The following is a 16304-nucleotide window of genomic DNA, read 5'->3' as shown; positions in this document are numbered from 1 at the left end:
CAAGCATTTTTGTTAAAAAAACATGCCCCGGCATGCATGGTTGGAAAAGAAGAGAAGTTGAAATAACAGAGAGAAGGAGAGGAGATAGCAGAAACAAAGGAAGGTTTGCCACAGTAACTGGGGATTCAGACTCCGAAATAGGAGGGTTACACCAAACAGCAAGTGTCAGTGAACCACTGAACCTACTCCAACCTGGGAGAGGATCCTGCTTCGAAGCTGTCTGTGGCCAAGAGACATCATCCCCAGTCGAGTGCTCTGCGGCAAAGATTCCATATAATCTTGTGCCATCTATTTTCTATAAATTTACTAACGTTTACGGTGACCGTGGGTTTTCGCGATCGCCACAAACCTCTGTAAAACGCCTGGATATAAAGAGGGAAATTTACTAACGTTTACGGTGAGGGTGACCGTGGGTTTTCTCGCGATCACCACAAACCTCTGTAAATCACCTTGGATATAAAGAGCTCTACGGGTCGGAAACGGGAGATATTTCGTCAAGTCTTTTGTCACGGTGGGTGTGACAGTGGTCGATATGCACAGTTAGTCACGAGTGGCTACTTTTTTGTCAAGCATTTTTGTTAAAAAAACATGCCCCGGCATGCATGGTTGGAAAAGAAGAGAAGTTGAAATAACAGAGAGAAGGAGAGGAGATAGCAGAAACAAAGGAAGGTTTGCCACAGTGACTGGGGATTCAGACTCCGAAATAGGAGGGTTACACCAAACAGCAAGTGTCAGTGAACCTCTGAACCTACTCCAACCTGGGAGAGGATCCTGCTTCGAAGCTGTCTGTGGCCAAGAGACATCATCCCCAGTCGAGTGCTCTGCGGCAAAGATTCGATATAATCTTGTGCCATCTATTTTTTTAAAATTTACTAACGTTTACGGTGACCGTGGGTTTTCGCGATCGCCACAAACCTCTGTAAAACGCCTGGATATAAAGAGGGAAATTTACTAACGTTTACGGTGAGGGTGACCGTGGGTTTTCTCGCGATCACCACAAACCTCTGTAAATCACCTTGGATATAAAGAGCTCTACGGGTCGGAAACGGGAGATATTTCGTCAAGTCTTTTGTCACGGTGGGTGTGACAGTGGTCGATATGCACAGTTAGTCACGAGTGGCTACTTTTTTGTCAAGCATTTTTGTTAAAAAAACATGCCCCGGCATGCATGGTTGGAAAAGAAGAGAAGTTGAAATAACAGAGAGAAGGAGAGGAGATAGCAGAAAGAAAGGAAGGTTTGCCACAGTAACTAGGGACTCAGACTCCGAAATGGGCGTGGTTACACCAAACAGCAAGTGTCAGTGAACCTCTGAACCTACTCCAACCTGGGAGAGGATCCTGTTTCGAAGCTGTCTGTGGCCAAGAGACATCATCCCTAGTCGAGTGCTCTGCAGCTAAACTATTGATATAATCTTGCGCCATCTATTTATTAGAAATTTACTAACGTTTACGGTGACCGTGGGTTTTCGTGATCACCACAAACCTCTTTAACACGCCTACATATAAAGAGGGAAATTTACTAACGTTTACGGTGACCGTGGGTTTTCGTGATCACCACAAACCTCTTTAACACGCCTACATATAAAGAGGGAAATTTACTAACGTTTACGGTGACCGTGGGTTTTCTCGCGATCACCACAAACCTCTGTAAATCACCTTGGATATAAAGAGCTCTACGGGTCGGAAACGGGAGATATTTCGTCAAGTCTTTTGTCACGGTGGGTGTGACAGTGGTCGATATGCAGTTAGTCACGAGTGGCTACTTTTTTGTCCAGCATTTTTGTTAGAAAAAACATGCCCCGGCATGCATGGTTGGAAAAGAAGAGAAGTTTAAATAACAGAGAGAAGGAGAGGAGATAGCAGAAAGAAAGGAAGGTTTGCCACAGTAACTAGGGACTCAGACTCCGAAATGGGCGTGGTTACACCAAACAGCAAGTGTCAGGGAACCTCTGAACCTACTCCAACCTGGGAGAGGATCCTGTTTCGAAGCTGTCTGTGGACAAGAGACATTATCTCTAGTCGAGTGCTCTGCAGCTAAAGTATTGATATATTCTTGCGCCATCTATTTATTAGAAATTTACTAACGTTTACGGTGACCGTGGGTTTTCGTGATCACCACAAACCTCTTTAACACGCCTACATATAAAGAGGGAAATTTACTAACGTTTACGGTGACCGTGGGTTTTCTCGCGATCACCACAAACCTCTGTAAATCACCTTGGATATAAAGAGCTCTACGGGTCGGAAACGGGAGATATTTCGTCAAGTCTTTTGTCACGGTGGGTGTGACAGTGGTCGATATGCAGTTAGTCACGAGTGGCTACTTTTTTGTCAAGCATTTTTGGTAAAAAAACATGCCCCGGCATGCATGGTTGGAAAAGAAGAGAAGTTGAAATAACAGAGAGAAGTAGAGGAGATAGCAGAAAGAAAGGAAGGTTTGCCACAGCGACTCAGACTCCGAAATGGGCGTGGTTACACCAAACAGCAAGTGTCAGTGAGGCTCTGAACCTACTCCAGCCTGGGAGAGGATCCTGTTTCGAAGCTGTCCGTGGCCAAGAGACATCATCCCCAGTCGAGTGCTCTGCAGCTAAAGTATTGATATAATCTTGCGCCATCTATTTATTAGAAATTTACTAACGTTTACGGTGACCGTGGGTTTTTGTGATCACCACAAACCTCTTTAACACGCCTACATATAAAGAAGGAAATTTACTAACGTTTACGGTGACCGTGGGTTTTCTCGCGATCACCACAAACCTCTGTAAATCACCTTCGATATAAAGAGCTCTACGGGTCGGAAACGGGAGATATTTCGTCAAGTCTTTTGTCACGGTGGGTGTGACAGTGGTGTGACAGATTGGAGTATTTGGTTGTATTAAGGTAAGCATCGGCTTACTGGACGCTGGCCGATGCGAAACCCTCGCGGTACAACCGATACTTCCAATCACTCTCACACCCAGGAAGAGTATGGCCTTCTGGCCTTCATATTCCGACCCCGGGATCTCGTCAGCTTGACTGGCCAGTATCCCAGTCACAAGTATGGTGGCGGCGGGACAAGCCTCCGCAGACGCCCCCAGCCAAAGCCTGCTTGTGACAGCCGTTTGCACCTAAAAAGCAGAGAAACTTTGAAGGAAACAAACGAAGAAGCAACCTGAGTTGGGAGCTTAGGAGTCCTACGACTCCTAAGTGACCTATTACGGGCGCTTGTGGCAATAGTGCCGTGGTGTAATGCCACTGCGCTGTCACAAGCGTGACGGGGTGGAGGTTTACTGCGGTTCCTCCAGTTTACCCCTAAAAAAAAAAAAAAAAATGGGTGTGACAGTGGTCGATATGCACAGTTAGTCACGAGTGGCTACTTTTTTTGTCAAGCATTTTTGTTAAAAAAACATGCCCCGGCATGCATGGTTGGAAAAGAATTACTCGAATACATCAGTGTGAAAACTTTGATTTTATTTCTGTAGATTACCACTAGGTGTCTTGACGGTCCGGGGAGCTGAGACGTGTTTTAGCCGTTTGGTCGTAGTCCTAGCTATCTGACTGAATGCGGCTAAGTTACTTCAGGTTCGACTGGACCCTGATACACATTGCAGATTCGACGGATATATTACAACGAAGGCAGGCACAATAAACACATCAATACTTCCAATCCAATCCGCATACCGCATGCTACCCTACGCATGACTGGTCTTGCAACCAGATAGTCCGGAGTCATTATGGCTCCGGAGCCGAGCGGTTACAATATGCCAGTGGTTCCCAACCGGGGAGGAATTCCCTTGGGGGGAATTTTGCAATTTTTAGGGAGGAATTCCACTTTAGAATTGGATTTCCTAAATTGTTCATGTCTGAACTGTCATGTAGTCAACCAGTTATATCCGAACGTATGCTCCTTGTGTTTTTTTTGTTTGCTGAAAGTATGTTCAAGTCACCGAGCAGAGGGCCGAGTCCGAGTCAGTGTATTATGTCTCAAGTCCGAGTCCAAGTCACACTCCAGTCAACACTGCTTGGTGATATTGAATGATTTGGATTTATGATATACTAATTTTCCTCACTTTGAGCAGCTTTTTGTCCCATTGTCAAATCTCAGGATCAATAGACGAAATTCCAATAAGGTGGTCACACTGGTCACTTTACTGTTCTTCGAAATTACAATAAAATGTCGGTCTTGGCCGTCTTATAGTCTCAAATCATATGGCTTGGTTCGAGTCATGAACAATGACTCCAGTCCAAGTCAAGTCAATACCCAAAGTGTCTCGAGTCGAGTCGAGTCGCTTCCGTATTTTGAGAAAATGACTCGAGTCGAGTCGAGTCATCAGGAATTGGTGACTCAGACTCTAGTCTGGTCAACCCTCCTATATATAAAAGTACCAATATTATTGGCCAAATGCATACGCAAACTTGAGAAAAAATCGCAAGTCCAGTAAATTTATGCATAGTGATTTTTCACAACAGTTATATTAGCGCAGTGCTTTTCAACATTTTTGAGCTCCATTCGCACTTTTTTTTGAAAAATAATTTCATTCGCACCAGTCAGCCGAAATTTAGTACACGAAAATAAAATGAAGAAACTTATCACTTTTGTATTCGAAGAGCTTCTTGGAGGTACAGAGATTCATTATTTTGCATTCAGCGCATCGTATCATTGACTAATCAAGCACTAAAATCCCTGCAGTAGGAAAATCACAGATATCGCACTCTCGTTGTTCTCAAGAAGTTAGTTGTATTTTCCGGGGGTATCGCGCAGTGATTTCCTTGGAAGCTTAACGGGCGAACACAAGAACAATATTCACTCACAACAATATATCACTTCGTCATTAAATCCAAATGTTACGTCATCGCGATGTGAATGTGTTTGCATTTAGAAAGCACAAAATAGTGAAACTGCACTTGAATCGTAGCATCAATGTTGCGACTAGCACCTGCTTGTGGTTCATTTTTCTGACAACATTCGAAAAGATGCTACGCGTACTAAGGTTTGTGAGATACGACTACCATACGTCCTCCTTTAGGAGGATTTGTCCTCCTTTTTCGGGTTTTTGAAAATCTCCTCCTTTTTGAGATTTTGTCCTCTTATTTAGGAATTCTGGTCAAATTTATAGCAAAACTCGACTGAGATGCCGTAAATCAGCACCGACGTGACGCTGCGGCGGGTATTTCGGGAGCTGAGCAAAAGTTGACCTTTTTTTATTTTAGTCAACCGACTACGAAGTGGTAAAAATTTACTACTTTTTCAGGATTTTCCACCGGTATTCTGTGTTTGAAAATTTTGAAATAGTGTCCTTCTTTCCCGATTCCGAAATATGGTAACTTTAATGTTAGACGATTGGATGGCACGGTGGACGTTAAAATCAGGAATGCATTGCTATACAAAGCCACACAATCCGAGTAATTGATGACTGTTGTTTATGAATAAGCTTAGGCTTAATTCACTTCTTATCTATGCAGTACACGAATCAACATATCTTTCAATAACAACGTTCGGCATCCCCGTGTTGTCAAAGCCAACACATTCACCTTCTTGAATAATTATTACTCACATCAGATTCATGATTACCACACAGTTATATCGGCCCGGGCAGTCAACTGCGAGATGGCTCTTAGGTCAATCGTACATTATTGAAAAACTGACTAAAATAATTCCAAATTATCTTTACTATTACAAATATCCTTATGCATAAAGAGTTATAAGGTTCAACAGTCTAATTAGGCTGCATAAGGAATATCGCATGACATACGGCTTGGTGAATTTGATTTTGCTCTGCAGAGGGTGGTCACTGCTCATCTGCTCAAGCTAAACCGGTAGAGTTCGGAGTATTACAAAGTTTGTTGTACAAAGGCGGTACGATTCGTACGAACACGAACTAGGCAAACTTTTCCTATGAATCGGCAAGCCTAGTGGAATCACCAATATGTTATATATAGGCCTATGCCTTTACGATCTAGACTTGGCCTGAGATCATCGGTCCAAGAACAGGGAAGCGTGTCTAATCCTAAATTGTGGAGTTCATATTACAAACAGGCCATTGCACTGGTCAGTACATAAACTGCCCAGTGCCCAGTGACTTGATAATTCGATGTGATGCATGATAACTAATTATTGGACGTAAGACGCTAATCAAAAGCGCACAAGTACAACACACGCGCGTCCACGTCGTCCAAATATCATATGATCGACCGAAAAGATCATCGCTCCATCAAATATGCCGGACCTGATGTGTGGAACAGTATCCCGCCGGCCATCCGACAGTCGACGAGCATGTCCACATTCAAGTCGAAATACAAGCAATTACTACTAAATAAATACAGTCCATCCTCAAGATTACCGGACCACGACTGACCTATCGATCTCGCTTCCCATGACATGCCGCCCTATTTCTTGTCGCTTTCTTTTTCTATACTGTATTCTTTACTTTCATTCAGTGTGCATGCCTCCTTTTTACTACGCCTAGGCCAAGGTGGGTGTCCGATTCCATTGACAAATCCAAGTCGCTTCGACATCTTCCTGTCTATTCATTGTATCGCATTTTTTGTGGTGTATTGAACTGATAAAATTGCTAATAAACCAATGATGATGATGATGATGATAATGTGCTTACAATAATTTTATTTATAACAGCCTCTAATCCTTGGTGAGGTACACGAGGAAACAAAACTTGTTATAGATCTAATGTGCTAATTGTTATAGCTGAAGAAACGCTAAATTATCCTGTTAACCAACATGAATGTGTGCCAAAATTCTAATATTTTGCATTCAAACATGCCAAATGTCAACACTGGCATCAGCTACTTTTACCTACATTCCTACAAGGTCCGTATACAATATCCAATCCATACACGGTGTATGTTCCCGAGCAAGTGAGCAACCAATACCGATTCAACTCCTTCTTTTTTCTATGCAGTGACGTAATCCTCTCGCGCGGAAATATTATCTTAAACTTTGCATTGTACAAGTACACGCATCGGGATCGTTCCTCACTTCTGAACTAGAAAAGCCTATCCACCAACAACAAACGACAAAATTAGTTGACTTATTCCACGTTGGAAAAAGTGAGAAATTCAGACAATTTTCATTCGCACTCATCCGGATTTTTTATTCGCACCACGCTTGCCGTTCGCACTCATCCGGATTTTTCATTCGCACCATTCGCACAACGCTCGTCATTCGCACTGAAATTTTTTTTCGTTCGCACTAGTGCGAACCGTCACACAGATTGAAAAGCACTGTATTAGCGATTGGTGCATGGTAAGCCGAAAACACAAATGGAAGTGTGGGGGTTTGTTGAGTCAAGCCTTCCAGAATTTGTTTGATTGGGACCAAGACCATTGTTTTCGGAGGTCTACAAAGTGTTATTACAGCACTGCTAGAAACAAACACTCAGTACCGCCCGTCTTATTCTCTCAGTCAACAGGTGTTTGCGCGGTAAAAGTGACCTTTTTAATTCATCGGGCAGATTTATCCTAAGGGGGGAATTTCGGCTTAAATTTCGGCCAAGGGAGGCTGCGCGGTATAAATGACCTTTTTTAATCATCGGGCAGATTTATCCTAAGGGGGGAATTTTGGCTTAAATTTCGGCCAAGGGAGGCATGAGATGAAAAAGGTTGGGAACCACTGCAATATGCTATCCTTTCCTATCAGTTTGTAAGATCGGTTTTTGACCTAGTTCAGTTTCAGGTTATTGTCAATGTCATGTTCTTCATGTGAATTTAACGGTCAGAATTAAGTATCAGATTACTAATAACATAATGTTGTAAAATGTACGTACTTTTTTGTTGTTATTGTATGGAGAATTACTGACGACAATCTAATTCCAAAAAATCGGGACCTAGCGAAATGGACATAGCGGACGGTTATATAATATAGAAAGCGGAGATCAGGGCGTATCGGAAGATGTTTCGAAGCAGTTGAGAATAACGGAGAAGTCAGCCATGCGAGTTCAAGGCCAATTTGGCGTCTGATTGCCCGTCGATGAGATGACATAGCGGGCGGGTATATAATACAAGGAAAGCGGAGATCGGGACGTATCGGAAAATGTTTCGAAGCAGTGGAGAATAACGGAGAAGTCAGCCATGCAAGTTCAAGGCCAATTTGGCGACTGATTGCCCGTCGATGAGATGACATAGCGGACGGATACTGAAAGCGGAGTTCGGGGCCCCGCTAAATAGACATAGCGGACGGTTCTATGATATAGAAAGCGGAGATCAGGACGTATCGGAAGATGTTTCGACTATCGTCATGTGTATTCAGGGATTCGAACTAACTTTGCCAATATTTTGATTTTTTAAAAGTTACATATCCACATGAGTCGAGATGTCGTTAAGTAAATTATTTTCAGGTATTAATCATTACGAAAAATTCACGAAGCTCCGATACACTATATTTTAATTTTTAAAAATTAGTAATTCATATGAGTCGAGATATCCTTAAGTAAATCATTTTTAGGTATAATTCATTACGTGGCTTCTGTAAATCATATGAACGGTTTTATGCGGACATGAGTCGAGATGTTGGTAAGTAAATTATTTTCAGGTATTAATCATTACGAAAAATTCACGAAGCTCCGATACACTATATTTTAATTTTTCAAAATTAGTAATTCACATGAGTCGAGATATCCTTAAGTAAATCATTTTTAGGTATAATTCATTACGTGGCTTCTGTAAATCATATGAACGGTTTTATGCGGACATATTAAAATCCAGACTATGTATTGATAATAACTTGCTTCCGAGAAATAAACAACAGTCATTATACAAATTCGCTAGATATTCTATTATGTGTATTTAGGACTATATATTTTCGCGGTATGGGAGGGTGTGACGTCTGATACCTGCTAGAGTTGTAACCTGAGTCCCACGTAATGTGTGGCTGGGTGGATATACTTAGCTCTTTCGTAGTAAGACGCACGTTCCTGCGTGAAGTCCTTGATCTGACAATTTCAACGCGAATGCAACGACAGCATTGCCTCAGATAGATATATTGGTCGAATATGTATGGAATATACAGTAGGATATCGCAGATGAGTCTCCCTTGTAAAATGAGATGCACGAGCTGATAAATGGCAAGTCACATGGTAGCGAGAAGAAAGATATAAGTCACGTGATATACAGATATGAGAGAGAAGGGGCAGAGCTCCACATCACCCCTTCCAAGGAGGCGTGATTAGCGACAATACAAAATGACATTTACTACATGAATTGAATAGCAGTACGATTACGAGACATAGTAATCGGAACATAAACACATAGCGTGTGGTTGAAGGTGGAAAGGCCTAAGTGTGCAGTGAATATAGCATTGGTAGAAAGGCGATAACATCAATTTAAAATGCAATATTGTAGCCTGATGTTGCAATATTTATACAACATGATAGCGATGAAACCATATATGAGATAGTGTATTGATAACACGTTAAGGGTTAGATTAAATATAGTCAAAATGGCGAATTGGTCATATCTGAGGCAAGTTTTTTATTTTATCAAAAGAACAATAAACGAAAAAAAATATGTACACAAAGGAATTGACATTAGGTCTGGCGAATGCGTCATACGCTAGAACAAATTGTTGGTAACTCGAAAATAAGTGTCTGTTATTTGTAAATGCAAAATCCTATAAGCGGAATCTAGTGTATGGTTTGGTAGCATATTCAAGTCAAAACTACTTTTGAAAGTAATCAAAACACGTGGTATAGGAAGTAACGAAAGTAGGAAACCGATGTCTTGGTTTTCTGGCGACCAGAGACTGCTTTTATGAGTCAATGGAGTTGAATAGAAAAAGTTACTCAAATGATGGTCTGGTAGTCGAACCGCTTAAAATGGCGAGATTTGTGGGAAATTTCCTGAACCATTAAGATTAACGACCATTGAAATAGTCACAAAGACCGGGGCCCGAAATTATGCGAGCCGTATATATTTTCGGCAAGAACAGTCGTATTGACGCATTCGGTAATGGGTAGCCTATACGAATGAATCAGTCCATCAGTCTTTTGGAAGACCGAATAATTATTTATATATAGTTAAGCCATGCACCGGGGGCCGCGAACCTGCCTGGAATAATTAACAGTCAATGGTAATCGCACATTAAGGATTGTATTTAGATCCAATTAGTTCACTCCGCCAAGGTTTAAACGCGTATCGCCTGTTGTGCGAATATTCTTCACGACTGTTCAAGTCGGCTTTAAAATGCGTATAATACGTGGTGTTACCAAAGCCATGTTGAACTTGTATGTCCCGAAATGTTGACATAGGCCGGAATCGGAGAGCGGAGGAATGTTGTGTCGTAGTGAGCATTTCGGCGGTTCGCGATAGACCCGTTGGCAGACGACGACGAATCTGGGATGCAAAAGCAATATCGGCAGCAAAAAGGCTATTTCACAAAGTAGGAAAATAATAATGGCAATATATTAGTATAGCCTAATGACAAATTGAAAAAGAAATTAAACACGATAAACACTTCGTATGTCAGCGGACCAGATATGAGGTGGTGAAAATCTGCACCGATAGGGAGTATACGCTATAATGTGAGCGTAAGTACTAAGTATTGAATCGATTCCATACGTGAAGGAGCGACGCAAGGCGGTTATATAAGCCTTGTGAGTAATTTGAGATTTCAAGTAGAAGTTAATAAAAATTTACGGAATCTCGAAGTGAATGGAAATTATGCCGGGTTATCCGGGTGTTTTGATCAGTTCAAAAGTATAGTAATTGAATATTTAGCATAAAAGCATGTCAAGATGAATGTAATCGTAGCGTAACGCGGGGACTTCGTCATAAATTACGAAGTAACGTCGTGAAAGTAGAATGTACAAAATGTAAAGAGGGGTAATAAAAATAGCTTAAGTAATGACAAATGTGTGTATTGTTAGGTAGCATAATGGCATTGTTTAGTGCTGCGAACCGCAGTCATGTCGAAAAAAAAGTCTCTAGCGATGTACACAGCATGGTATACCACAAATCCATACACATTGATGAATCTGCGCGCCATATGCTATCCAGATATATAAAAAGGTTTCCGGAAATAAATTGACGTGAATTAATCAAGAATTTGGTCCACTAACGGATCGAAAGAAGGGATAAAAATAGTAATTAATCATCACTGCACGCCACTTACATATCGCAAGTGTAAGAACGTGCGCCCGACTACCCCAGTATAATGTGCTTCGAAGACTCACACATGGCAATGCCTGGTGACGTATCGACCGGTAAGATACGTCTAAACGACAGTCTAAATATTAGGTCAAATTCCCCAACACTGGATAAATAATTTATCCAAAAAACCGTATATACACTAATAGTGTCCGATCGTGGATCATTTCGATAAAAAAGCGTACGGGCGAGACGCGAGTCGACCGAATTTCACCTCAACTTCATTATGTAATGATGGAAGTTTATAGCATGAGTTAAAATCGCATGTTTACAACCCATAGATTCCCCGGCCGGTAGAATCGCTGAGTCACGCACAAGCAATTCCCATGTCTAAAAACGATTTGGAGAGATAACATGGCCAAACCCACTCATTACACACGATCCCAGGAGCAAAAGTGAAATCGTAGACCCGGTACTTCGACCCTAACCTTAATTAACAAGTTCCCCCGAGTAGCGACAATGGGCAACGTGATATTCAAAATTTAACAGATTCGTGACTATACAAACGTTTCACGGATAGGTGACCAGATGTCAGTTATAGGTAGCAATGCCATGAAATGTACAATGTACAATGTATAAAGGTAAAAGATATGTATAGCTAATCGCCTGTAAAACTATAGGTTGCAAAATCTGAGTATGTTCAGATGACATTATAGCGGGTAAGTATATAAGGACGTAAATTACGGAAAAAAAATGACAATTTGTCACCGTGTTAAAGCGGCCTTATTTAAGTATAGGTAATTAGAAGTAAGCGAAAATGTCAAAGACCTAGTATAAAGAAAGTAAGCAAGTCAATGTTTGAAGAAAATAGGGAAGTAACTTCCGTATTTATTAATTCCAGCAAAGCGCTGAGTTAGAAGTAACGCTAATATGTGATTAAAATCGAATTATGATTATGGGTAATTGTAGCAAAAGCGAGGTTATGCGAATACGTGTAGTGAGATAAGATGAAGTTGCGTTATGCAGAGTTAAGTTAGTTATAAAATCCCCATTCCCAGTGATACTGGTATATTTAAATAGTTCAAAGCCGAAATCTAAATTGTCGGTTAAAAATAGCAGATTTTGCCGCGGAACATCATATAGAATCCCAATGGAATGCTATGCTATAATCCGGCGAAAAGTCGCGTCACTATTTTTATCGAAGTACCATTGACGGTATAGTTACGGTAGTTCAAAAGGGTAGCGCGTAAATACGCGCGTAAGTCAATGTCGCATGAATGACATATGAAATCACAAAAATTAATATCCTGGAATTGGTAGTTATGTTCCACGGAGATGCCGTGAATTTAAAAAACGAACAAAAAATAGATTGGTAAATAACCAGGGTGGTTGGAAGTGATTTACACGGTAATATGAAGGCAGGAGAAACCGCAAAATTTATAATCAGAATCGAAATGGGGGTGTTGAACAATCAAACAACTATAAGCAAATGGTATGTTACACGACCAAGGTAGGCTATTCGTGCAAAAGTGAAGTTGTATATATGGAAATAGTGAATAGTGAATCGGTAGTAATTATTCGATTTCACGGGAGGGAGAAGCAATTTTACCGGGCGATCGAGAGTGTAATTCCCGACGAGGAATGGATGTGATAATTTCGTTAGAAAGCAAAACGCTATGATTCAAATAATAGTTTTTAAGGCCGTAATATAAAAACGAAACCAATGCACAATGTTCTGTCAGTGTCAGAGTATCACTCAAATCTGGTTCTCTGAATGTCATGGCGATGAATATAGGAACACAAACAACGAACATAATTATATGGAAAGCACGAATCGAGCAATAACGAGGAAATTTGCTGCTAGCCGATAAAGCCAAGTGAGATAAATCATTCTCACTGCAAAATGCATTCCCGAAATTCGAAGGCAAGTAAACGGATTTACCGTGTAAGGGTGGAAAAGTCCTGGATGGCTCCAATAGCAGTTGTTAGTCCAATTGTGTAGGAGGCGATTCGTCCTTTGTTGAAGCTGAAATCATCTCACGAGCGTGCACCATATGGGAGGGTGTGACGTCTGATACCTGCTAGAGTTGTAACCTGAGTCCCACGTAATGTGTGGCTGGGTGGATATACTTAGCTCTTTCGTAGTAAGACGCACGTTCCTGCGTGAAGTCCTTGATCTGACAATTTCAACGCGAATGCAACGACAGCATTGCCTCAGATAGATATATTGGTCGAATATGTATGGAATATACAGTAGGATATCGCAGATGAGTCTCCCTTGTAAAATGAGATGCACGAGCTGATAAATGGCAAGTCACATGGTAGCGAGAAGAAAGATATAAGTCACGTGATATACAGATATGAGAGAGAAGGGGCAGAGCTCCACATCACCCCTTCCAAGGAGGCGTGATTAGCGACAATACAAAATGACATTTACTACATGAATTGAATAGCAGTACGATTACGAGACATAGTAATCGGAACATAAACACATAGCGTGTGGTTGAAGGTGGTAAGGCCTAAGTGTGCAGTGAATATAGCATTGGTAGAAAGGCGATAACATCAATTTAAAATGCAATATTGTAGCCTGATGTTGCAATATTTATACAACATGATAGCGATGAAACCATATATGAGATAGTGTATTGATAACACGTTAAGGGTTAGATTAAATATAGTCAAAATGGCGAATTGGTCATATCTGAGGCAAGTTTTTTATTTTATCAAAAGAACAATAAACGAAAAAAAATATGTACACAAAGGAATTGACATTAGGTCTGGCGAATGCGTCATACGCTAGAACAAATTGTTGGTGACTCGAAAATAAGTGTCTGTTATTTGTAAATGCAAAATCCTATAAGCGGAATCTAGTGTATGGTTTGGTAGCATATTCAAGTCAAAACTACTTTTGAAAGTAATCAAAACACGTGGTATAGGAAGTAACGAAAGTAGGAAACCGATGTCTGGGTTTTCTAGCGACCAGAGACTGCTTTTATGAGTCAATGGAGTTGAATAGAAAAAGTTACTCAAATGATGGTCTGGTAGTCGAACCGCTTAAAATGGCGAGATTTGTGGGAAATTTCCTGAACCATTAAGATTAACGACCATTGAAATAGTCACAAAGACCGGGGCCCGAAATTATGCGAGCCGTATATATTTTCGGCAAGAACAGTCGTATTGACGCATTCGGTAATGGGTAGCCTATACGAATGAATCAGTCCATCAGTCTTTTGGAAGACCGAATAATTATTTATATATAGTTAAGCCATGCACCGGGGGCCGCGAACCTGCCTGGAATAATTAACAGTCAATGGTAATCGCACATTAAGGATTGTATTTAGATCCAATTAGTTCACTCCGCCAAGGTTAAAACGCGTATCGCCTGTTGTGCGAATATTCTTCACGACTGTTCAAGTCGGCTTTAAAATGCGTATAATACGTGGTGTTACCAAAGCCATGTTGAACTTGTATGTCCCGAAATGTTGACATAGGCCGGAATCGGAGAGCGGAGGAATGTTGTGTCGTAGTGAGCATTTCGGCGGTTCGCGATAGACCCGTTGGCAGACGACGACGAATCTGGGATGCAAAAGCAATATCGGCAGCAAAAAGGCTATTTCACAAAGTAGGAAAATAATAATGGTAATATATTAGTATAGCCTAATGACAAATTGAAAAAGAAATTAAACACGATAAACACTTCGTATGTCAGCGGACCAGATATGAGGTGGTGAAAATCTGCACCGATAGGGAGTATACGCTATAATGTGAGCGTAAGTACTAAGTATTGAATCGATTCCATACGTGAAGGAGCGACGCAAGGCGGTTATATAAGCCTTGTGAGTAATTTGAGATTTCAAGTAGAAGTTAATAAAAATTTACGGAATCTCGAAGTGAATGGAAATTATGCCGGGTTATCCGGGTGTTTTGATCAGTTCAAAAGTATAGTAATTGAATATTTAGCATAAAAGCATGTCAAGATGAATGTAATCGTAGCGTAACGCGGGGACTTCGTCATAAATTACGAAGTAACGTCGTGAAAGTAGAATGTACAAAATGTAAAGAGGGGTATTAAAAATAGCTTAAGTAATGACAAATGTGTGTATTGTTAGGTAGCATAATGGCATTGTTTAGTGCTGCGAACCGCAGTCATGTCGAAAAAAAAGTCTCTAGCGATGTACACAGCATGGTATACCACAAATCCATACACATTGATGAATCTGCGCGCCATATGCTATCCAGATATATAAAAAGGTTTCCGGAAATAAATTGACGTGAATTAATCAAGAATTTGGTCCACTAACGGATCGAAAGAAGGGATAAAAATAGTAATTAATCATCACTGCACGCCACTTACATATCGCAAGTGTAAGAACGTGCGCCCGACTACCCCAGTATAATGTGCTTCGAAGACTCACACATGGCAATGCCTGGTGACGTATCGACCGGTAAGATACGTCTAAACGACAGTCTAAATATTAGGTCAAATTCCCCAACACTGGATAAATAATTTATCCAAAAAACCGTATATACACTAATAGTGTCCGATCGTGGATCATTTCGATAAAAAAGCGTACGGGCGAGAAGCGATTCGACCGAATTTCACCTCAACTTCGTTATGTAATGATGGAAGTTTATAGCATGAGTTAAAATCGCATGTTTACAACCCATAGATTCCCCGGCCGGTAGAATCGCTGAGTCACGCACAAGCAATTCCCATGTCTAAAAACGATTTGGAGAGATAACATGGCCAAACCCACTCATTACACACGATCCCAGGAGCAAAAGTGAACTCGTAGACCCGGTACTTCGACCCTAACCTTAATTAACAAGTTCCCCCGAGTAGCGACAATGGGCAACGTGATATTCAAAATTTAACAGATTCGTGACTATACAAACGTTTCACGGATAGGTGACCAGATGTCAGTAATAGGTAGCAATGCCATGAAATGTACAATGTACAATGTATAAAGGTAAAAGATATGTATAGCTAATCGCCTGTAAAACTATAGGTTGCAAAATCTGAGTATGTTCAGATGACATTATAGCGGGTAAGTATATAAGGACGTAAATTACGGAAAAAAAATGACAATTTGTCACCGTGTTAAAACGGCCTTATTTAAGTATAGGTAATTAGAAGTAAGCGAAAATGTCAAAGACCTAGTCTAAAGAAAGTAAGCAAGTCAATGTTTGAAGAAAATAGGGAAGTAACTTCCGTATTTATTAATTCC

At 40.8% G+C, this 16304-nt stretch overlaps 2 long non-coding RNA genes across 2 annotated transcripts in view; one reads left to right on the top strand and one right to left on the bottom strand.

The window, feature by feature from the left end:
• LOC145451876 (uncharacterized) overlaps positions 1-16304 on the top strand; it is a 328627-nt gene that overhangs the window by 227312 nt on the left and 85011 nt on the right. The gene's annotated exons all lie outside the window — the stretch shown is intronic.
• The window catches only part of LOC145451877 (uncharacterized), a 110193-nt gene continuing 95027 nt past the window's right edge, over positions 1139-16304 (bottom strand). Inside the window, exon 2 of the long non-coding RNA XR_013919109.1 lies at positions 1139-1388. This is a non-coding gene — a long non-coding RNA (uncharacterized LOC145451877). The remainder of the gene's footprint in view (positions 1389-16304) is intronic.

This window comes from Botryllus schlosseri, chromosome 12 (genome assembly GCF_051294905.1).
Source record: "Botryllus schlosseri isolate E-star chromosome 12, Bs_hap1, whole genome shotgun sequence".
In the NCBI taxonomy this organism is placed as follows: domain Eukaryota; kingdom Metazoa; phylum Chordata; class Ascidiacea; order Stolidobranchia; family Styelidae; genus Botryllus; species Botryllus schlosseri.
This window is presented reverse-complemented; position numbering and strand designations above follow the sequence as displayed.